Source organism: Pinus tabuliformis, chromosome Q, assembly GCF_031772625.1.
Source record: "Pinus tabuliformis cultivar Carrire ecotype Pingquan chromosome Q, CPIR1, whole genome shotgun sequence".
In the NCBI taxonomy this organism is placed as follows: domain Eukaryota; kingdom Viridiplantae; phylum Streptophyta; class Pinopsida; order Pinales; family Pinaceae; genus Pinus; species Pinus tabuliformis.
This window is the reverse complement of record NC_142296.1, coordinates 595129548-595154878: the sequence shown is the minus strand read 5'-3', so window position 1 is coordinate 595154878 and position 25331 is coordinate 595129548. Positions and strand designations below refer to the sequence as shown.

General features: G+C 38.0%; 1 pseudogene; it reads left to right on the top strand.

Moving 5' to 3' along the window:
* The first annotated feature begins 23885 nt into the window (after nucleotides 1-23885).
* LOC149220855 (protein disulfide-isomerase pseudogene) lies at nucleotides 23886-24566 on the top strand (annotated as a pseudogene).
* The last annotated feature ends 765 nt before the right edge of the window (nucleotides 24567-25331 follow it).

Here is a 25331-nt window from a genome sequence, read left to right as displayed (position 1 = left end):
TTCTGGAAGTGAAGGCTCTACCTTCCCTCCAGAAATTGCGCAAGTCTGGCCCAACACTGACCTCTAGGCTTACATTGTGCAATTCTGGGAGGCAGTGTCTTGCTAGCCCCATAAATTGCACATTGCGTAGTTTCAGTCCTCAGTAGGCCAGGCTGGACTATGCATCACATAATTCCAGCATTCAGTCAGCCTCCCAACAACCCGGACTATCGCTTATGTAGTTTTGGAAGTCAGACTCCCATCCTCCCTGTGAAAAATTGTGCAATCTTCACAGACAGTCACACAGGTACATTTGAGGTAAATCCTTCAGTATTTTTTGGTTTTCAATTGACATATTTCTTACCATGAGTGTTTCTATGTCTCCAAGTATCATATCTGTTCGAATGCCTCTCAACAACACAGGTACAATGGCTTCCAAGAGAGTAGATTTGAAGACACAGTTCAAAGCACAACTGGGTATGCAGTCGATCAAGTGTATATGTACTTGCCTATCTATGAAGACATCAAGTTGTTCATGGAAAAGTATACCATTATGAAATGGCAGCGGCATCACAACAAGTATCACCATCAGTAGCAGTAGAAGGTAACACACATGCATGTGAAAAATGCAAGAGGAAGGTTGTTGACAACGAAGAGGTGGAACAAAGTTGTAAGCTCAAGAAGATCCACTTGTGATGAAAGCAACTTTGGATATTGAGGCTATGAGATGATGACACGAAAGGAGGATTGTGAGAAGGTAGAGAGAGAAAAAGAGAAGGAGTTACAGGTGCTAAAGTAGTAACTCAAGGAAGAACAAGAGCTGCAAAGACAATAGAAGGAGTTGTAGCGGGAACATGCACAACAGGAGGCGCAACATGCACGAAGTGATGAAACTGTGCCCATACAGGTGATGGACCCATCCAACAGCTGGCATGGAATAGACATGGTGAGTAGCATTGTCGATCACATGCAAGGGTATTTAGGAGAATGGATGTCATTGTGCGCACACATGCAATCCCACACATTTGGCACACTCACCGATGTGAAGACAAGAAGAAAGTCTGACTAGATCTAAACATGTATTTCGAGGGGTTGATGTGCATGGTCACCAACACAGACACTATGCATCAGTACATTGCTAGTCTAGCTCCTCTCAGGCTGATGATGCACATGTTATCAGAGGAGTTGGGCAAAGGAGCCATATCAGTGTACCCGAATGCAATGGGGGCAAGAGTTCGCTTTCAGGAGGATGTCACCATTGAGCGCACGGACAACATCATGGATGACCAAGCTTCGCATAATTTTTCCACTATCGATCATTGCAATGATGTCAAAGATTTGGTCTTCGCACAACAGTTTGAGTCTTAGTGATGTCTTGCATGGCTTTCCCAAGCCTATTTTGTCTCACATGGGTACATGTGCAGATTGTATGTAACATACTGTCAAGTGGAAGTTCAAGTGTCGATAGTGGAATGTAATAGTCATAGAGTAGTTGAAGAGTCATGAGGGTAGATGAATAGTCACAAAGGGGAATGTCAAGGATCACCCCACCCTTTTCTATTTATAGTACCTTATAACTCATTGTAAAGGCTTTTGGTCAGCCAAGCTTCCGATAGGAGTATCTTAGAGAAGGCTTGGAGAGTATTGTAACGAGCTTTGGCTTCTCCATAATGTAGAGCTAGTACATCTCTTTGGAGGAGTAGGCGGCAATGACTATAACATTACGATGTCAGGACTAGTGGTTGGTCATGGTTGTAATGTATGATTGGAACTTTCACTTCTTAATATAACAGAGCCAGCACATTTCACACATATGCTGTCATTGTATTTAAGCTATCTTGGTTACCCTAATGATATATGTATATGTTTTCTTACTCATGCATGTATGGACTCTTTCTATATAAGTATGTATGAATCTATTGAAGCCCCGAAAATTGGGTCTACAACAAGGGGGATACCCACCCGGTCCGGACCTTGGTTAGCAGCTCCTTTTCCATTTGGTTTAGTGGGTCTGACTGGGGATATGGGACTAGTTTCCCAATTTATGTGTGTGTGTGTGTGAAGGATTGATATTTCCTTTCTAAAATTTCCTAAGTGAGATGCTCTAATTCTAACTCTAATCTAATAACATGCAAATTGTATTCTAATAAGTAGAAATATCTAAGTCTACACTAACCCAGGGTGTAATCCTTCAGTTATGCGATCTAAAATGATTTCAGATAACAATTGGTAATAAAGATCTTTCAACTGTTATGAGAAAAGAATTCAATAAAGATGAACCACTTCATATAAAAAGTTAGACGAAACAGTTGTGAAAAACATATCGCATAATAAGCTACTCATACATTAAGCATAAATAAATAGCTATCACCATACAAAAGTGCCAAATGATAACTCAGACATTCACGCATTAATATATAAAAAGCTGAACATGAATATCACTTTTAACACAAACACAGAAATAGTTAAGAGATAGAAGTACCATTTATAACTAGTTCTACTCATGAGCTTCAAGCGATAATGATTTATCTCTTCTTAATCCAACATCCACTAAGAGTACAGAAGTGCAACATCAGTAGCAGATATTAAATACAGATATCAATAAATCATGTTCCATTCATTCATAAAAACCTCCTTAGAGGGTACAAAAGTGCATGTTCTGGGGATGAGCTTTTGATAAATTTCAGGACCCTTCTCTAAATGCATGAGAAGGGTTTAAATACTACTAACTAAACCTAAAAATAACCTATTACAAAAATGTAGGGTGCGGTTTAAATGACCGTCCTCATTTTAGGCAAAAATAAAACAAAATTAAAACTAAAACTGAATCTAAAATTAAAATTACTAACTAACTATTTCTGCATCTGCTCCATGAAATCACATGCGTTCAACAATTTTTTGAGAAGATTCAGCTGGTCGACTTCCGATTTTAGCTGTGCTGAGAAAACAGAATCGGCAAGAGTTGGCGCCATCTTCTCGGCAAAATTGATGATACACTTGGGAGTCATCCACTGGCTGTGTGGCTTTACCAAGTATGCCCAATAATAATCCCAATTCAACTTGGTTAACCTTTGGATTGATTATGCCTTTTCTTGAGCCCTCTGTCTCCAGTCTGTTTGTAGTTGTTGTACTTTAGGTAGATACCATTTTGAAGATATTTCTGACAAATACCACTGGTTTTGGGATTCAAGTTTTACTTTTTATCTCTAGCGTTGCTTTCTTACAAATTTTTGGGCTTACAGGTGACTAGGCAATTAGAAATTTTCATTTTCAAGAAGTTTTGCCCAGCGATGCGCGATTAGCACTAATCGCGCATCAGAAACTACTTCTGTTTCTTGATCTGGGCTTCCCTGGTGCGACTTTTTTCCTTTTGCACGTTTTCTTTTAGCAGATATAAAGCTCAAATTTTGTGAAAATAATGATTCCATAAGCTCTTGACCCTGAGTTTTAAACTGTCTATCCTTGATATCAGTGATGTCCAGTACCCATTTAACAATGTCTGTGTATGGGATAATTTTGGGCCTCGCCGCTATCCTGTGTAAGAATGAACAAGCTAGCTCTGTAATGGATGCCTCGGAAGAACCATGTGAGCCTACAGTAGCCTCAACCTCCATTACTCTGGGATTCTCTTCTTCAAGTATATTATACATGTCTTCCCAAGTAGAAATACTAGTGTCTCTGTTACAGGCAATGTCTATATACATGGGCACCATTTCTTTCTCTTCAGAGCTCGGGGCTTTGCCTTTCTTTCCCATAGTCTCCTGCGTATTGCTTTGTATCGTTCTCTACCCTCTGTTCCTGCAATTTACAAGTGAAGTGAGAATAATGATAAGGAAAGGTGACGGGAAAGTCTTAAATTCCGAAGACGTATAAAATATACCACCTTACGTGAAATGACTTCTTGATAAGCACAAAAGCATATTCCATTAATGACTGGCAACTAACTCATTAATAGAATTAAAGCGTGTAACCAGGTCTCGGTTTATGGAAAATACTTTTTTGAAAAACGAGCCCAAAAGATATACGATGAAGCAATTTTGTGATTTTCTTCGCAATATCGCAGATCGCAACATCGCAGAATCACGACATCGCTTGCTCGCTATATCACAAATTCACCATATCGGATTATCGCATTATTGCATTATCGCACTATTGCATTATCGCTCTATCACATCGCCGCTCTATCGCAATATCGTAATATCACGACATAAGACAATTTTTGTTAATCTGTTTTCTGCGAAATGCGATTTGCGATATGTGCCATCACATATCGGCAGTTTAAAGTTTTTCAGCGTAAGTGATATTTGATGCATGCGATGTGATATGTGTTTGTAGTCCCGCATCGCGATCTCGCAATATTAGACTCTTGTTTGAAAGGAGGTATCTCGTTATCCTTTTTGCGATGCGATTTTTCTTAAGGAAAGATTCTACTTGATCATAAAACTTAGGATTTTTAGATTTTTTAAGGGGATTTTCCTAAGTTTATGATGCTAAGTTTTATTAAAAAGGAAATACAAGCACTAATTGAATTTTTTAAATTTTGACTAAGGGTCCCCACTTATTTAGTATTAGTAATAACACTAAATAAGAAGGGGGGTTGTTGTTGGCCACAACAATTGGCGATTCACTTGGAAGAACCAGTTATCTCTGCTTTTCTTTTGGATTTTCTAAACTTCCAAAACAGAAAATTTTCCAAAAAATTAAAACTTTATTATAGAAAGACAAAGTACATTGTGCTTTTACCTATCAATGATATTTTGTTTCTTCTATTTTCAACTTTCATTATTTACTCCCTCAAGCTAGTCCTTGTATCTACATTAGTCATTACTTGGTTTATACAGATAAAAACAAAGACTTCTCTATAAATCAGTTTTAAATATGCTAATTTGTCGTAGCTAGAGCCTCTGCTGCCAGCAAGCATTTATAGCCTCGACAGGGTTACCTGTTACCTAGCAATGATCTTGTATCCTACTAAGAGAAATTTACAACTTTCAAAGAGAAATCCATATCCACACTTATTGCTTTCATTAACTTTTTTACCCTTAAAGAACAATGTCTTGGTTTGGTAGCCAATTTATGACACAGTCATTCACTGATTTATAGCTTTGCTGAACAAGCTGGCTTGTGACGAGACCCCTTGTCTTTTGATTGCAACAATCTTGAGTCATTGCCCTGTTGTGGTATGCAATATTGTTAAAGTCAGCAAGCTATAATATCTATGATCATGATAAGCCGGCTCGTGATGAGACCTCTTACTCTTTAAGTTAAAGTGTATCATTGGATCATTCCTTGAACGTTGAAGTTTCCTAAGTGGGGAGGAAATCATTGTTTCCTTAAGATGGCTCTGGACGACAATAATAGAGTTTTTGAAAAGAGATTTTCTACAGAGAATCTTCGTTTTATTATTGATGCCTTTCATTAGACAGATACAAAACAATTTCCCACTAAAGGTTGTTTTTTGTAAAAATTTACAAAGTTGAAACTAGTATCATTTCTAGGCCTAGAGTCTTTAACTATATCTTTCAATAATAATGATCAATTTTCTAATAGAATTCTATTTATACAAGTGAAGAAACAAAATCTAAAAGAGAATTTGTGTCTTTTTTGTGAATTCCTAATGTAACCATTTTCAACTAGTTTTATTATGAAACTAAAACAACTACTCTACAAAATAGAAGAATGATCTCCTATGGAAAATATTTTTTGAGGATCTATCCGTTAATAAGCAAAGAATCTCTTTTCCCTGTTAAATCCTGTAACATAAAAGTAGATGGACCTATGACTTCTACGATTTGAAAAGGGCCAAGCCACATTCTTTGAAATTTTGTATGTTCCCTTTTTCCTCATGAGCCTTGTCCCATTTTAAAACTAGATCTCCCATCTGAAAATCTTTTCTGGATATCATGTTGGAATCAAAAGAGGCTTTTACTAATGCTCGATGATGAGCGTGAGTTATTTTAGCCTGTTCTCATTCTTCCAACTTAATTATTTCTAGCTGCCTTAGTTGTAAGGAAGAAGTTGGTGCTTCATCAATATATTGAACCAAGGCCAAAGAGGGGATTGCTAAATGAGTTGGAAGAACCACTTCTTTCCTATAAACTAAATTAAAGGGAGAAGTGCCGATAGAGGATTTCTGCATTATTCGATCTGCCCATAAAGAATATATTAAAGATTTGTGCCAATTTTTGTGATTTTGATCAATGGTTCGCTTAATAATTCTGATTAAGCTTTTATTTATAGATTCAGCTAACCCATTCCCTTGTGGGTAGTAATTGGTAGATTATTTAAGCTTGAAATCCCTTTTGAGTGCAAATTCAGTCATCGCATTACTAGAAAAATATGATGCATTATCAAACATTAAAGCAGAAGGCAACCCAAACCTGGTGATTATGAACTGATCTATGAACTCGATTATATTTTCAGCGTTAGCCGTCTTGAGTGGAACTACTTCTACCCATTTAGTAAAGTAATCTGTTGCTGTAAGGATATACCTATGCTGTTTAGAAGAGTGAGGAACGATCTCACCTATTACATCCAATCCCCACTGATCGAAAGGCTGCTCAATGTTAACTAGTTGTAGTGGCAAGGATGGTTTCTTTTGTCTCCCAGAAGTGGTTTGAAAAACTTGACATTTCCTCACGTTGTTATGTGAGTCTTTGAATAATGTGGGCTAGTAATAGTGTGAGCGTAAGATTTTATAAGCAGTAGTGTCTCCAGCATAATTTCTGCCTGCTGGCCCATCGTGGAGTTCCTGCAAGACTTTTTCAGCTTCAAATTTCTCAAGACATCTAAGAGAACAAAGTCATAATTTATTCTAAAAAGAACATTACTCACGAGTTGATATTGTTTGGCGTTCAATCTTAGAGCTATTTTCTTAGTATGATCGAGGTTTGAAGAAGCGTATCCATTCTTTAGATAATAAATGATATCAACGTATAATGACTCAACATCGTTTAGGCTTACCTCATACATTTGTATCTCTGCATATGGAATTTCGGACATCAGCGATGCTCCGGCCAGCATTTTCAAAAGCCTTAACCTTTTACAATATTTGCTGGTTTGATTTCCACGTCGTATTCCTGTAAGGCAGTAACCCAATTGGCTCTTTTCTCACCCACATATTTTTGTACTAGAAGATTTCCTACCGCCGGAAATGGTACTATGATTTTTGTATGTGTTTTGAGTAAAAAAGGTCTGAAATATTTAATTGCTTTGAAAACAACATAATCTTGTTTCTTCACATCTAAATAATTTAACTCAGCCCCTTGTAAATTTGAACTGGAAAAAGTGATTGGGGCTTCTACCTTTTCTTGATTTGCTTGAGTGAGTATCGCAGCATATGATCTATCAGAGGCAAATGTATATAAAACAAAAGGATCAGAAAAATTTGGAGTTGCTAAAGATGGATCATTAACAATTGCTTGTTTGATCAGATTGAATGCCTCATGTTCATCTTGGCCCCATTTAAAGTTTGAGTTCTTTTTAATCATTGCTTGTAAAGGAGACACGATTCTTGAAAAATCTGGAACAAATCTCTTTACAAAGTTAATCTGGCCAAGAAAAGATTGCATGGATTTTTTGTATTGAGGTAGGGGTACTGCGGAAATCTCCTTGATTCTGTCAGGATCAATGTGAATTCCAGATTTTGACACTATGAATCTGAGAAGTTTTCCTTCACTCAATGCGAAAAAGGATTTTTTTGGGTTAAGTGAAATTCCATACCTTTGAAAACGTTGGAAGACTTTTTTTAAATCTCTAAGATGACTGTTTCATTTCTTGGAATATACAGTTATATCATCCAAATAGATTACCACTGATTTATTAACTAAACCCTTGAATGCAATGTCCATGGCTCTTTGAAATGTGGCACCCGCGTTAATCAGACCAAATGGCATCTTTTGATATGCATATGTACCCCATTTAGTTCTGAATGTGGTTTTTAATTGATCATCGGGATGTACCAACACTTGATTGTATCCTGAGAATCCATCCAAGAATGACATTAATTCTGACCCTGCGACTGCTTGTAGTATTTGTTCCATAGGAGGCAAAGGAAAATTATCCTTTTGGCAGGCTTTGTTAATATTTCGAAAGTCAATGCAGATTCTAATGTCTCCATTTTTCTTTCTAATAGGGACCATATTGGAAACCCATTTGGAATGTCGAAAGGGAAAAATTATTTTGGCTTTCAATAACTTATTGAGTTCAGATTTGATCTAGTTTTCTAGGTTGGGATGAATTTTTCTCAACTTTTGTTGAACAGGTTTTTCATCGTCGATCATTGGAATAGTATGTTGGATGATGGAGGTGTCGTACATTTTGAGTTCATCATAATTCCAAGCAAAGACACTTTTGTATTGTCTCAAGAGATGAATATACACTAATTTTTCTTCAGGAGCTAGACCAAGGCCTAGATTGATATTTTGTGGTTTGGTATCAGTTCCTAGATTTACTAATTCATAGTTCAACGTTGAACTTTGCAGTTTTGAATTGGTAGATCTTTTGAACCGATCTTTCAAATCATAAAGATCTTCTAACTTGACTACTGACTTGGGTATGGCATTGTTAGTGCTATCCTGTTGCAATTGTCGGTCATGTTGGTCTTCGTCAATTATTTGATTGGTATAGGATCCTCCAGATGTGAGAAAACTCACGATATCAGGATCGTCGTTGAAAATCCTCCAATTGGTAATGTTATTAGGAACAGATGGTCTAAAAATTAATTCAATTGAAAATCAATCAGGGCCAAAATCTTCTGAAGGAATGAGCTTGGAAGCTACGATAGCTAAGAGGTCTGCACTAGCATTCTGGAGTCTAGGAATTGATGAACTATTAAATGCTATAAAGTGTTCAGTCAGATCTTGAACTAAAGATTGGTAATGTTTTAAATGACACGATAAACAACGTATAGTATTACATACCTATCTGATTACAATTTCAGAATCTCTGAAAACTTGAAGGTATTTGACGTCTAATCCGATTGATTGGTATAATCCTTAGACTAAAGCCTTGTATTTTGCGGTATTTTTGGTGCAATCAAATTCGAGTCTTCAAGTTAGCATAGTTTCATCTCCCTCTAGACTTATTAACACACATCCTACTCCTGCTCCTTCGTTAGAATTAGAACCATCAAAAAATAATTTCCAAAATAAAGATTTATTCACAGGACTATCTATAAAATTAATACATTTAGAACTATCTATTTGAGAAACAAATTCTACTTGAGGTAAAACAGAATGTTCTAGGTAAGGTGAGGTATGAGCATTAAAATTTCCTAGGAAAGAATCTACTGAGTAGTTGACAATGATGTTATTGTTGTATGCTACTGGTTCATTTTCTCCCAACAGTTCTTTTACTATGTATTTCTGATGTCTTTCTCGCTCAACTTTTATTTGATTTGGTTTACCATTGTAAGGGAGCCACATGTGCGACCAGTCAGTTGCAAAGTATCCATGAAGTTTTTCTGACCAATCTCTGCTAAGAATTAAGCCATAAAATTTGGGAATATCAGCAACTAAAATGTTGATAACTTGACATACTTTTGGGTTGGATGAGAGCCTTATGGTAACCTGATTTAATTCGCCAATCACTTCGACTTGCGATCGATCTAATTGATCTATGCGTACAACTGATTTTTGTGGTTGAACGTTCAATTTTTCACATATTGACTTTGGTAAAAGATTCGATGAAGCTCCAGAATCCACTAAGCAATTATGCAAATTTTTATTGAAAATTTCATAAGTAAGAAGAAATGGGGGAGTATGGGATCTCGATCTTCCTCTAATTAAGGCAATATCATTTGGATCAACTTTATTAGTCACATTAGTTGGAGGTTTTCCCATGTCATGGGAAGCTTGAGAGATTACAGCTGCAGGCAAAGGTGCAACTGGTACAGCATGTAATTCTTTCAAAAGTACCTTTTACTAGTGTTTTAACTTACTCAACTCATAAAAAGTGATATTGGCCCTAGTCTTTTTAATGTCTTCTACGATATTATACTCCATTTCATCTGAAACGATCAGCGTTTTAGATGGATTTGATTGGTCTGTTTATACTGGGCTGGTTTGAGTCGCTTTAGGTATAGTTTTCTTGGCTGTGACTTTATCCTTAGTCATTGAGCTTGTGCTCTTTGGCTTAGGGGTAGGCTGAGGAGGATCAAGTTGATTTCTACTTCGAGTACTAACCGGGAATGCCTATTGATCCTCTTCATCTGGGAGGATGAAATCCCACATACCTTGTAACTCTACAACTTCTTCTTCATCGGTATGTTCCTCAGTAGCGATTTCCTCTTATTTTTCTTCGGATTCAGCACTTGTAATAGCATTAGAGGGTTTGGAATCAGTCGAAGGGTTTCTTTTAAAAGGTCTGTACGGATTTTTAGAAGAATTTTCTGCCACTTGTTTCTTAATGTTGACCATCTCGTTAGACATGGTTTTCAAAACTTTTTGTAATCCTTCTAAATCGAATGGATCTTTCAATTGTTTTTTCTTGGGATCTTCCTTGAAGGTAACCTTGGATTTTTTTTCTTCTATCGCGTTTTTCTTTTCTAGGGCCATAATACGTTTCTCTACTACTATTGCTTCTTTCATATTTTCGACTAAAGTTGTATTGTTAGCCCTATCAACAAAGATTTCTATGTTTGATGGTAAAGCAGTGATATACCATTCACTTCGCACTTCTTTGCTAGGCTTGGAAGCAGTGGGAATTTTGTTTAAGATTTTATTGAAACGTAAATTGAAATCCTTGATAGGTTATTTTGACTCGGCCCTAAGGTTAGACATGTCGTTGATCAATGTCACCGTAGACCTGTCATCACCGAACTTAGTCAGGAATTGTTCTTGGAAAATTTCCTAACTAGTAATGGATCCAGACGGTAATGAGAAATACCATGATCTAGTTGTTCCTTTCAAAGTATAAGGGAAAAGTCGAACAAAAACGTCTTCGTTGGTAACTCCATTGAGATTTATGGATAGCATAAAGTTATTTATATGTTCTTCGTCTAGCATGCCTGCCTCAGGATTAAACTTAGGCAACCATTTTTCAGGATGGGCCGGTAGCTGACTCAAGGGCGCAGGCATTAAGACTGCCCCTGGGTTATTCCATGGAAATTGGGCCATCGCTAAACTACTAACAGAGGAAAGTGCAGAAGATGATCCCTGCAGTTGAGAAGATGAGGATATTATGACTCTAGATGATTGAGAAGATGTAGGAGTACCGGTGGACTGGTGGACAATGATCTGAAGTGGAGGAGTGGATGGTTGACTTTGCGGTGAAGAGGCTGAGATGGATGATGATGATGAAAGAGTCTTGCTATCGGACTCTTTAGGAGATTTCCTTGCTCTCTTCCTTGTGGGTAGAGGTAACTCAGTTGGCTGAACGCCAAACCTTTCACTCTTTAATCTGGTAAGAGGATTCAGCAGGGTTATATTACGAAGTTACGCTGCCTTGAGATTTATCAAATCTTTGAGGAGATATAGAAAATCGCTAAAATTTGTGAATCAAAGATTCAACTTCAAGAGGTTCAATAGTAGACTGTTCTGAAATGTTAGGGTTTGTAGCAGCAGTTGTTGCTCCTGCGACTTCTGGATCTGGATTTAAAGATTCTAAATGCGATGGAGAAGTCGGGGGGAGATGGTGAGGGCGATTTACTCTCAGAATGGTAATTAGATTTAGACTTGCTTGCCATTCACAGTTCGGGGCCCTCCTTCTAGCGCCAAATATGTTGAAGCCCCGAAAATCGGGTCTATAACAAGGGGGATACCCACCTGGTCCAAACTTTGGTTAGCAGCTCCTTTTCTGTTTGGTGTAGTGAGTCCGACTAGGGATATGGGACCAGTTTCCCAATTTATGTGTGTATGTGTGAAGGATTGATATTTCCTTTCTAAAAGTTCCTAAGTGAGATGCTCTAATTCTAACTCTAATCTAATAACATGCAAATTGTATTCTAATAAGTAGAAATATCTAAGTCTACACTGACCCGGGGTGTAATCCTTCAGTTATGCGATCTAAAATGATTTCAGATAACAATTGGTAATAAATATCATTCAACTATTATGAGAAAAGAATTCAATAAAGATGAACCACTTCGTATAAAAAGTTAGACGAAACAGTTGTGAAAAACATATCGCATAATAAGCTATTCATACATTAAGCATAAATAAATAGCTATCACCCTACAAAAGTTCCAAATGATAACTCAGACATTCACACATTAATATATAAACAGCTGAACATGAATATCACTTTTAACATAAAGGCAGGAATAGTTAAGAGATAGAAGTACCATTTATAATTAGTTCTACTCATGAGCTTCAAGTGATAATGATTTATCTCTTCTTAATCCAACATCCACTAAGAGTACAAAAGTGTAACCTCAGTAGCAGATATTAAATACAGATATCAATAAATCCTGTTCCATTCATTCATCAAAACCTCCTCAGAGGGTACAAAAGTGCATGTTCTGGGGATGCGTTTTTGATAAATTTCAGGACCCTTCTCTAAATGCATGAGAAGGGTCTAAATACTACTAACTAAACTTAAAAATAACTTATTACAAAAATGTAGGATGCAGTTTAAATAACTGTCCTCATTTCAGGCAAAAATAAAACAAAATTAAAACTAAAACTAAATCTAAAATTAAATTACTAACTAGCTATTTCTGCATCTGCTCCTTGAAATCGCATGCGTTCAGAATTTGTTTGAGAAGAGTTGGCGGGCCGACTTCCGATTTTAGCTATGCTGAGAAAACAGAATCGGCAAGAGCTAGCGCCATCTTCTCGGCAGAATTGATGATACACTTGAGAGTCATCCACTGGCTGTGTGGCTTTACTAAGTATGCCCAGTAATAATCCCAATTCAACTTGGTTAACCTTTGGATTGATTCTGCCTTTTCTTGAGCCCTCTGTCTCCAGTCTGTTTGTAGTTGTTGTACTTTAGGTAGATACCCTTTTGAAGATATTTTTGACAAATACCACTACTTTTAGGATTCAAGTTTTACTTTTTATCTCTAGCGTTGCTTTCTTACAAATTTCTGGGCTTATAGGTGATTGGGCAATTAGAAATTTTCCTTTTCAAGAAGTTTTGCCCAATGATGCATGATTAGCGCTAATCACGCATCAGAAACTTCCTTCGTTTCTTGATCCAGGCTTCCCTGGTGCAACTTTTTTCCTTTTGCGCATTTTCTTTTAGCAAATATCAAGCTCAAATTTTGTGAAAATAATGATTTCGTAAGCTCTTGACCCTGAGTTTTAAACTGTCTATCCCTCATATCAGTGCTATCCAGTACCCATTTAACCATGTCTGTGTATGGGAGAATTTTTGGCCTCGCCACTATCCTGTTTAAGAATGAAGCAGCTAGCTCTGTAATGGATGCCTCGGAAGAACCATGTGAGCCTAGAGTAGCCTCAACCTCCATTACTCTGGGATTCTCTTCTTCAAGTAGATTATACATGCCTTCCCGAGTAGAAATACGAGTGTCTCTATTACAGGCAGTGTCTGTATACATGGGCACCATTTCTTTCTCTTCAGAGCTCGGGGCTTTTCCTTTCTTTCCCATAGTCTCCTGCGTACTGCTTTGTATTGTTCTCTGCTCTCCGTTCCTGCAATTTACAAGTGAAGTGATAATAATGATAAGGAAAGGTGACAGGAAAGTCTTAAATGCCGAAGACGTTTAAAATATACCACCTTATGTGAAATGACTTCTTGATAAGCACAAAACCATATTCCATTAATGACTGGCAACTAACTCATTAATAGCATTAAAGCGCGTAACCAGGTCTCGATTTATGGAAAATACTTTTTTGAACAACGAGCCCAAAAGATCTGCGATGAAGCGATTTTTCGATTTGCTTCGCAATATCGCAGATCGCAACATGTAGAATCATGACATCGCTTGCTCGCTATGTCGCAAATTCACCATATTGAATTATCGCATTATCACATTATCACACTATTCCATTATCACTCTATCGCATCGCCGCTCTATCGAAATATCGCAATATCGCGGCGTAGGACAATTTTCGTTAATCTGTTTTCTACGAAATGAGATTTGCGATATGCGCCATCGCATATCGGCAGTTTAAACTTTTTCATCGTAAGTGATATTTGATGCATGCAGTGCGATATATGTTTGTAGTCCCACATCGCGATCTCGCAATATTAGACTCTTGTTTGTAAGGAGGTATCTCATTATCCTTTTTGCGATGCGATTTTTCTTAAGGAAAGATTCTACTTTATCATAAAACTTAGGCTTTTTAGATTTTTTAAGGGGACTTTCCTAAGTTTATGATGGTAAGTTTTATTAAAAAGAAAATATAAGCACTAATTGATTTTTTAAAATTTTGACTAAGGGTCCCCACTCATTTAGTATTAGTAATAACACTAAATAAGTAGGGCGGTTGTTGCTGGCCACAACAGAATCTTACTCAGATGTGTTGTTGGTTTAACCATCACTTTGGATTGTTATCTTACTTGCTTTCCAGTTTGTGATGTATCTTCGCTCGTGTGTTCCCTTCCAAGCTGCATGCTTTCATAGGTTTCCAAGGGGCGTACTCACGTCACTTTTCGTGTCTTAGAACCATTCATGCACCTTCCTTGGCTTGTTGTGCATGTCACACCCTCGCTACCAATAGGGACATCTTACTTTCCCCTACATGCAACCGTGGTCAAGGTGATATTGTACAACCCACTGATGGGACTCCTACACTAAATGATCTGAGTTCTAGTTGGGACTTCTTACTGGGGAGATCCCTAACATGATGGCGGGTCCAACACTGTCAACATTTCTAGTGCTAGAAGGATGGCCAGATGACAAGTTGAGTCCTCTCATCCAATTTTGAATCTTTTCACATCCATCATGGATACCATCACACTCACCCCTCCATAATGTTTTTTGTATGCCGAACCTCTAGACATCACAAGTGAGTTTGTTGATCTCTTGTATGAATTCATGTATGATGGTGAAGGCGAAGTAGCGTAGCCTAATTACTTAGAGGAATTCTATGCATTCCTTGCAGATGAGTTCTATGTAGAAGAGGCCAGTGTGCTACTTGTATACGCACTTCGTGAATCCCCACTACGGTGGTGCTAGCGTTTTCCACCTGGTAGCATGCACTCACTTAAGTAGTTATGTGATCTCATTGAATCTACTTTCCATCATTTTGATCCAGAACCTCTTGACCAAAACCTGTTAAAAAAACAGAAGGCCTCGCATGAATCTCCTATGGAATTTTAGGACCGCTTCGATGTATTGCAGTTTGAAGCTCCGAAAAGTCAAATGAAATTCCAATATCTCATGGACAAGCTTGAGTACTGTCTCACCAAATTTGTTAATCCTAAGAGGAATTTCAAGCCCATGCCCCACTCAGCATACTTAGGTGATGGAACTGTGTAATCACAAATAGACATGGTAGATGTCACAAGTGATTGTTTGTCGTCCGCTCTTCAGACAGCTCCACCACTACATAGTGATGTGGGAGAACAGGCACACACAGCCATTCAACTATCTCATCCTCCCAACATCACTTCTCTCAATTGTCACGCAGATTGGGTTGGAAATCCCATGGGTTGTCATATGTATTTCGTACCTCAACCTCCACCTCCATATTCTGATGATCCTCCAGATTGCACTATCTTTTGTTCTCCCATTAAGTACTCTACACTTGTTGTAAATGGGGATGAAGCCATTGACGGAGTTTGTGTTGCACAACCAACTTGTGATGTCATTCATGAAGAGTATGATAGGGATCTTGAGCATCAACCCATGATGAAGGATGATTCCCTTCCATTTGCACCTCCTTCACTTTTCCCTGACATCTTTGGTGATTCTGCCATCGCTAATTTCACTCGTGTATCTCCATCTACGGATGAACCTATTGTTGATCTCTTGTAGAACACACCAGATGTTAGTCCATCATTTGAAATTGGATAGGACAAATAATTCATTGAAAATGTGCTTGATTCTTCGTCTGCTTTTTTTGGAAATGCAGAGGGCAAATATTCTTGCTTCTCATCTGCCCCTCCGTTTGATTCATCAAATCATGAGGATGGCAAACAAACATCCTAAATTTTTTGATCTTGGTTGTCGTGATATCTCTACTTCTTCATCCAATCACGATGTTGATTAAATTGTTGCTAATCTATCTAAGACACTGATATATGATGATCTATATGTCAAAAAAGTCAAAACCTCGCAGATTGTCGAGGCACTTTAGCCCAAGTTGATGGTTCTATCAGGCCCTCGCTATCCTGAGGTTGGTTTAACTTCCGATAAGGAAATTGTTCAAACAACCAAGGCTCCTCATCACTCATATGTATGCATTGAATATCAATCTCAGACATAGATTTCACTTCTCCAACTCGAACTACACATTCCCATCGCTCATGCATTGGAGGAATCTTACACAACAATCACACTTGCGCAACATAAGTGATCTACCTTTCTCACATTTTCTTTCATGTCATAGTCAAGAGAATTAATACACTTAACATCTGCACACACTATAGCTCAACACCATGGTATGTGCACAAAGTGCATGTCATATGATTTCATTTACTTCTTTTCTGTGGACGCACTTAAGCCCGGAGTGTGTTTGTATCCATTGTTACATCTTTCATGTTTGCTGGTTCACACTGCTGTGTTGTTCGTGAACCAAACCTTCACTAACATGGGTCAACCAATGTGTCAGTGGCTGCATTGGAAGTATCATTTCATGTTAGCAGACCCATGCATAGTTATTTTAGGAGTAGGAGTAGTGTTTTCTTTTAGTGTGTTTTTTTGCATGCATTCTTTCTTCTTACTTTGTATGTTTTTTTGTTCGCCTGCTTATTTTCTTACTCGCTTTACTTACACACTTATGATTTTTCTTTGTCTTGTTGTTTGTTGCTTGTTTACATTTGTAGGTTAGTTTCACATGAAACCATGTGTGACTCTTGAAACAAGCTGGGTAAAGTACAAGAGGATTTGTGCAGTTATCAATACTTGGTTATATGTCGTCCTGCCTCTGTATGAAGAAATTGTTATCTTTAGTCCATGATACGTCAATGGAAAATACATATTGTTTGAAGTGAACCTTGGTAAAAACAAAACACTTGCGTGCTAACTAGTGTCAACTACTCTAATAGATTGTTTTGGGTTAATCCTTGTCAGCTCAGTCAAGTAGAGTAAGGTGAGGGGGAAAACCTTAACAAGCACATTAGAGGTATATATAAACTACTTCTCTGAAGGAACAACCTCTTCTGCTCTCAATAAGTCGAGATCCCTCTTCTGCCTCTAAAATGAATAAGTGTTATGCACAGTTATGAAAATGAAAAAATGAAAATGTGAAAAATTTCGAAAAAAATGAAAAATGAATAAGGCGAAAGAAGAGAAAGGCTTCCTGTGTAAAGAGGTGATGCAAGTAACTCCGCCAAGGTATAGACTAGGCTTGCTGTCAGCGGAGTGATGCTTGTGTTCCTATGTGGCTCCGTCGGGGTACTGTTCAGGCGTGCTAGCAGCAGAGCAACACCAAAGATGAAAACTTAAACTCTAACTATCATATGGCTTGTGCACCAATATACCCCTCATCCCTAATTGAATCAACTATGTTGACTTGGCTTGGAGTGTGTGACGACCGACAAAGATCTTGGCAGGTGCTACGTCTTACAATCAAGTAAGTGTGGAAACCAACATGAACAAAGAACTGAACAATACTTCTAGAGGTGTTAGACTTGCTTTTCATTAAAAAGGTCCATTCAGATATCTGGAGTTCTACTAATGTGTCAACAAGTGTTGTAGCAGCTACAACCACCCTCCAAAATTTTTCCTTAGCTTCAATTTGGAGCCTCCCTACCAACCATCATAGCAGCATGTCTTGCACTATCAAGTACACAGGCTTCATTGGTTTTTCAGCAACTTGCTAGCTTGTGCATGTTAGTTTGCTTCTCTCCCCTCATAAGCTGCCATTCCAGACTTGGGATAGTTGTTGGCTAAGTAACTCCCTCAGAAAATTGCTCAATTCTGGAGGGGAAATAGCCTTCCCTCTAGAAATTGCGCAAATCTGCTAGCCCGCTTGTTGTGCTCAGAAAGTGCACAATACAGCTATACAATATTTCTTTGGAAAATTGCACAATCTAGCCCAACACTACAGCTCAGCCCAAAAATTGTGCAATTCTGGGTAGCAGTCACCTTCTCCTCATAGAAATTGTGCAATCCCTCTGGGATAGCCAGCCGAGCTCCTCCTAGAAATTACATAATTCTGGCCAGTAGTCACCTGCTCCTCCTAGAAATTGCGCAATACCTTTGGGACAGCCAGCCCAGCTCCTCCCAAAAATTGTACAATTTTGGGCAGCAGTCACCTTCTCCTCCAAAAAATTGCGCAATCCCTCCAGGATAGCCAACCCAGTTCCTCTAAGAAATTGTGCAAATCTCTCTCTCAGTTAAGCATGTTGTCGCATTTGCCTTTAGGTTTATTGGTTCTCTCCGGGACCAAGCAAAAATGATTTGCATGCATGGGCTTCTCTTCCCAAAATAGAAAAAGGCAGCATGCAAAAGGAATCCCAAGATCTAGGGATCTATTCTTAGCAGTTGGAGGTTACATGCAAAGCTCATTTTAGAGACTCTCGCCAAGTGTCACTTTTTGCTAGATTTGTGGCATGTGTGTCATAGCCTCGATCTTGTCAAAAATTATAAACCAGAAGATGCAAAACTCGTTCCTCACATTGATCTTGTAGCTCTGACATCCCGTATTTCATCCAGGAGTCTTTAGCACTTTCAGCTTAGTTGTTTTAGGGTAAGTCTCCTTTTCATGTCTTCCACTGTGTTTCTATTGCTTTTTGTGTTTCTCTTTGTGTGAGTATTGTTTGCTTGATTTCGATGAGCGCTTGTTGTCTTTTTGATGTATGTTAGATTGTAGCAACATCGTTTCAGTTTTCATTTGCATCTCACTATTGTCGCATGCATGACACTATTTTTGCACCAACGGTTGCCATTGCGCAACTCACTTCACACACATGCATGCTTTCCTATTTTGTAAATCCTACACTTACTGTTCGCATGCATGATCATCCACTCTTTTTTACACTCAGTATCCCCATGCATTCAGGCTTCTCATGTTTTCAGTCACCCGTTGGCAGGTCTTGTCTGTCTTAGCCCAGACCTTGCCTTGCTCGGTTAGCATTGCACATTTCTGGAAGTGAAGGCTCTACCTTCCATCCATAAATTATGCATGTCTAGCCCAACACTAACCTCGAAGCTTGGATTGTGCAATTCTGGGAGGAAGTTCCTTGCTGGCCTCAAAAATTGCGCAATGCAGTTTGCTGGTTTGCATGTCACTGCTGACTGAAATTGCACATTACGCAGTTTCAGTCCTCTGTAGGCCAGGCTGGACTATGCATCATGTAGTTCAAGCAGTGAGTTAGCCTCCTGATAGCCCAAACTGTGCCTTGTGCAGATTTGGTAGTGAGTCTCCCAACCTCTCGGTGAAAAATTGTGCAATTTTCATGAATACTCACAAAGGTATGTTGCATGTCATTCCTCTAGTTTGCTTTGGTTTTCAACTGACAGACTGCTTGTCATGAGTGCTGCTATGTCTCCAAATATCATAGGTGTTCATCTACCTCTCAGCATCATAGGTATAATGGCTTCCAGGAGAGCAGAGTCGAAGACACTATTCAAAGCACAACTAGGGATGTAGTCAATAAAGTGTCTATGAACTTGCCTATCTTTGAAGACATCAGGTTTTTCATGGACAAGGATATCAAGATGAAATGGAAGTAGCATCACAGCGAGAAGTACCATCAGCAACAGTAGAAGATATCACACCTGCATGCGGAAAATGCAAGAGGAAGGTCATTGACAGCACAGAGGGGGAACAAAGTTGCAAGCTCAAGCAGATCCACTTATGATGAAAGAATATTTATAGATTGAGGCCATGAGGCAATGAAACGACAAGAGGATCAAGCGAAGGTAGAGAGAGAAATAGAGGAGGAGTTACAGGTGTTGAAGCAATAACTCAAGTAAGAAGAGGAGTTGCATAGACAACATAAGGAGTTGTAGCAGGAATAGACACAGCAGGAGGCGCAACATGCATGGAATGATGAAACTGCATCCATCTAGTTTGCAGACCCATCCAACAGCTGGCATGGAGTAGACAAGGTTAGCAGTGTTGTCGTTCGCATGTAAGGGTATTCAGGAGCATGATTTTATTGTGCGCACGCATGCAATCCCACCCATTTGGCACACTCATTGAGGCGAAGACAAGAATCAAGTATGACTGGAGCTGAACATGTATTTCGATGAATTGATGCGCATGGTCACCAAGCACAGACAGTACGAATTAGTACGTTGTTGGTCTAGCTGCACTCAAGATGAGGATGTGCATGTTATTAGACGAGTTGTACAAAGGAGCCATATCTGTGTACCTAGATGCAACGGAGGCAAAAATTCGCTTTCAGCGGGATGTCACCATAGAGCACAGAAAAACCATCACAAATGACCAAGATTGGCATCATTTCACCACTACCAATCATCACAAGGATGTGAAATAGTTGGTCTTCCCACAACAGTATGATTCTTAGTGATGTCTTGCATGGCTTGCCCAAGCCTATTTTGTCTCACATGGGTACATGTGTAGATTGTATGTAACATCTTGTCTAGTGGAAGTTCAAGTGTCAATAGTTGAATGTAATAGTCATAGAGTAGTTGAAGAGTCATGAAGGTAGGTGAATAGTCACAAAGGGGAATGTTAAGGGTCACCCCACCCTTTTCTATTTATAGTCCCTCATAACTCATTGTAGAGGCTTTTGGTCAGCCAAGCTTCCGATAGGAGTATCTTAGAGAAAGCTTGGAGAGTATTGAAATGAGCCTTTCTTTCTCCACAGTGCAGAGCTAGTACATCTCTTTAGAGGGGCAGGCGGTAGTGACTGTAACATTCCGCTATCAGGACTAGTGGTTTCTCATGGTCGTATTGTATGATTGGAACCTTCACTTCTTAATATAATAGAGCCAGCACGTTTCATGCATATGTTGTTATTGTATTCTAGATATATTGGTTACTCTAATGATATATGTATCTGTTTTCTTACATATGCATGTATCAACTCTTTCTGTATAAGTATGTATGAATCTTAATGACATGTGTTGTTGGTTTAACCCTCACTTTGGATTGTTATCTTACTTGTTTTCCAGTTTGTGATGCATCTTCACTCGTGTGTTCCCTTCCAAGCCACGTTCTTCCACAGGTTTCTAAGGGGCGCACTGACCTCACTTTCCGTGTGTTAGAATCATTCATTCACCTTCCTTGGATTGCTGTGCATGTCACACCCTTGCTATCGACAGGGACATTTTTGGGACTCATAAATGTCATATTTTCATCCACCTTTTTCTTCACTATTTCTTACATTTCATCATCCCATTAACCTTTTATCATATCATTTTCATACATACATTTGGGTTTCACCTTCTTATTTTCCATTTTATTCATTTTTGTATTATAAGTGAATTTATGATTAATTATTAGAAAATGTACATATTTTTATCTCAAGAATATGTGAGTTTTGTGATGTGTAGGAAATATGTGGAGAATTAATTCCAAGAGACTTATCCATATCTCCTCCACCATGTTAAGGAGATAAATATGCAAGCCTATTCCTAGGGAGAAAATCATGGAGGATTTGGTTGGCATACCTTATCCAATTCCTAAGGAGAAAAGCATGGAGGATTTGGTTGGCATATCTTATCCAATTCCTAAGGAGAAAAGCATGTAGGATTTGGTTGGCATATCTTATCCAAGATATGTGAGAGATTTATGGAGGATTCAAATGGATCATATTTTGTAATAATGGGAAAGTAGTTAAAAATGCTTGAGAGATTTGTGGGATCATATCTTGTAATAATGAGAAATTAGTTGAGAGTGCTTGAGAGAATATTGGATATGTAATTATGAGAAGGTTATCTTCCTCATGTATATAAGAGAGTGCTCTCCCTTCATTTTAATGGAGAATAATGGAAAGGAATTCTTAGTTTTTCATTTTTATGCTTTCATGATTTGTAACTTGGTTCTTGTAATATAATTTGACATAGTTTTATTGTTGTGAGCTCACATATGTTGTTTGTCATTCAATTCTTCACATGTTGTATTGCTTTTCCTTTATGCAATTTCCTGCTTTCATAGTTAATATTTCAATGCCTTCCTATATTAATTTGATTTCAATAATTTAGATTAGATTAGATTAGTTCCACTTCAATCCTGCATATATAGTGCATGTGTCTCATAAGTCTACGGACCTCGGATTGACAAATTAAATAGTTGGGTAAGTACTACAACAGAATTAAACGAACACATTTTCACCCAACATTTTGGCGCCGTTGCCGGGGAGGCACGATGGATTGAAGTTTAGTTTGATTTTTCATGCAAGTGTGTTTAGACATGTTCCTAACTCCGAGGTGTTAAGGCGGTAAGACGTGGGGAACAGCCTACACATCACATTAGAGATACAGTAGCGGGCTCGACCTCTTATGGATTAGGGCATGTAGGGTGTGTTTACATTTATGCAAGTGTGAATTTCAGTTTCTGCAGGTGTGTTTGATTTTCGCAACTGTGAAGAATGTTTGATGAATTCATGTTTCACGGTTATTATTGAAGCATTCAATTACTCAATTAATGAGCAGTCCTTGTAAGAGGGTTTAATTGAGTATTGAATTCAAAATTATTTCTGTGGTCCTTTTGTTTTTAATTCAATTTTTAGTGTGCTGATTTTTTTTGTTTTTTTCAACATGATTTAACAGTGAGTTTCAGCTTGGAACTACTCACTCAGATCCTAGCAGAAGTCGGGATCTGTTCTTCCTTGGAAGAGGAGATCTTGACAAGAATTAAAGGTTCAACTAATCCCCAAGAAATAAATGAAGATTCAACATCTGAAGAATCCTGCATATCTGATGGCGAACAATCATTCGAACAGAAGATCGAGGAAGAAGAGCAGCAGATCGGAGAAGAAGAATAGGAGTTACAACATGATCTGAGTGAGAGAAACTGTGCTTATCAAAGCTTTATCGAACAATGGTTCCAGGTAAGTACTAGATTAGATTCATCTTTTTATTTTTTAGTTGATTTGCAGTTACAGCAACTAGACTCATCCACTCTCTAATATTTTAATTTTTCATTTGAAAAATTGCTACTGGATATATTGTTGTTACTGCTACGTGAATGGCTTCATTGGAATTTTAACTACACGTAACTAATTTGTAAATTCTAATTAGTATAGAGTAGGTAGGCTTTCATTTTTAGTTTTTGCTTTCATTTTCAGTTTTTTTTTTACCTAGAATAAGTATGTCTCCTCCTGCATCTTTGTACGATCTCGAGGATCAGAAAATAGAGATGATTTAGACTAATTTCAAGAATAAATTCATGTTTTGCAATATGATTCATCACCAACATCTTTCGATATGCAAATTATTATGTCCATTTGTTAAAAAAAATTAAGAGAAAGTTTAGTTTCTTTCTCAACTTTAGTTTTTCATTGGTTAAAAAAAAAAAATATTTTAATTTTAAACAACTAACCATTTTTGTTTTTAAAGATAGGATTACCATTTTTGCTTTTCAAAGATAGGATTAATTCCATTTTTTTATACTTTTAATAATTAATAATAATAATAATAATAATTCATGAAAACAAAACAACGCAAAAAAAAAAAAAAAAAAACCAGCAAAATCAAAAACAACTATGCATCATTCATTGTATATACAAAACATCAAACAAATCCAAGCTGAGTAGCTGATAAATCGAGCCCGGTTCAGTATCTGAGTATCCCATTCGAGCCCAGCCAATGAGCCCATCCGAGCTCTGACTGGCAATGAATGTCATTATGCCTCTGTGCGGTGCTGTAGTAACCTTGTGTTCTGTATGGCGGTGCCCTTACATTCTATATGAGCATGTGGTTTCACAAGCAGGTCGCTTTTCGATCAAATCATTCATCTGGCACAACTTCCCTTTGGTGTGGTAATTGTAAGCATCTTGCTCCTGAGTATGAGAAAGCTGCAGCTAGTCTTAAAAACCATGCCTAGCCCATTGTCTTGGCTAACGTTGATGCTAATGAAGAAACGAATAAAGCTTTGGCTAGTGAATATGATGTAAAGGGATTTCCAACTCTGAAGATCATTAGGAAGGGAGGGTCAAGTGTTCAGGAGTATAAAGGTCCTCGTGACGCAAATCGTATTGTGGAGTAATTGAAACAACAGGCTAGTCCCACATCTGTGGAAATCAAATCTTCAGAAGAAGCCACTAAACTTATTGGTGACAAGAAAGTATTCATAGTTGGCGTGTTCTCAAAATTTGAGGGTGAGGCATATACCAATTTCACTACTGTTACTGAGACAATCCGTTCAAAATATGATTTTGGTCATACATCCGATGCTACATTCCTTCCTTTGAAGGATTCTCCAATAAACCCACCATTCGTTCGCCTGGTTAAGCCTTTTGATGAGCGATATTTTGACTCTCAGGATTTCAATGTTGATTCATTAGAGAAGTTTGTTGAAGAGGACATCATCGATTTCATTAATAAAAACAGAAATTATGTAAGCAAAGATGATATCCGAAAGGACGAATTGTGAAGTGCGAACATGAAGTTCGTAACTGGGATGTGGCAGTATCCTGGGCCTAAGGAAACCGAGTTTTTTTTTAGCCTTTTTTTCAAGTGGCCCATTATTGGGGTCTTCGAAACTTTGTAAAGTTCAAGTGGAAATCATGTCTTGGTCTCTTGATTTTAGAGGACAACGCTTTTTCCATTAGCAGGAAACGGATTAGCCCAATCTAAAGTAGGCTCTGCAGTCCTTGGTGCCTTTAATGAATTTAGTATGATGCGAAGACATAAGCATTCCCTTTGTTCGTGGATGTCACCTTAAGAAGTTATTGAAAATGCTGTACATTACAAGCAACCAGTTTATGAGAAAGTTTTTAAGTCCTTTGCTCCCTACATGAACTCATAATCATCTGCTGTATCCTGTAAAATATGGAAATTTTATAATTTTCCCTTCTCTGTTGTTTTCATCAATTTGTCTCCAATCTAGAAACACATGCAAAAGATATTGGCCTTGATTTAATATGACTGCATATAGAATGTTGAGAGAAGCATATTACTATCACCAGAATCGATCCCGAGAGCTCAACAGTGTACAATTTAAGAGTCTGGAGCTTCTTCAATGAGCCAAATGAAGAAGGAATACTGCTGGTAATGTTGGTTTCGGCTAAACCCAACAAAGTCAGATTCGAACAATTGCCTAGCTCGTTTGGTAAAGCTCCTCCAAGATTTTCATTCCCGCCTGCATGAAACATCTCCAAGCTCCTGAGCCTGCCGAGATCTGCCGGTACTTTTTCAC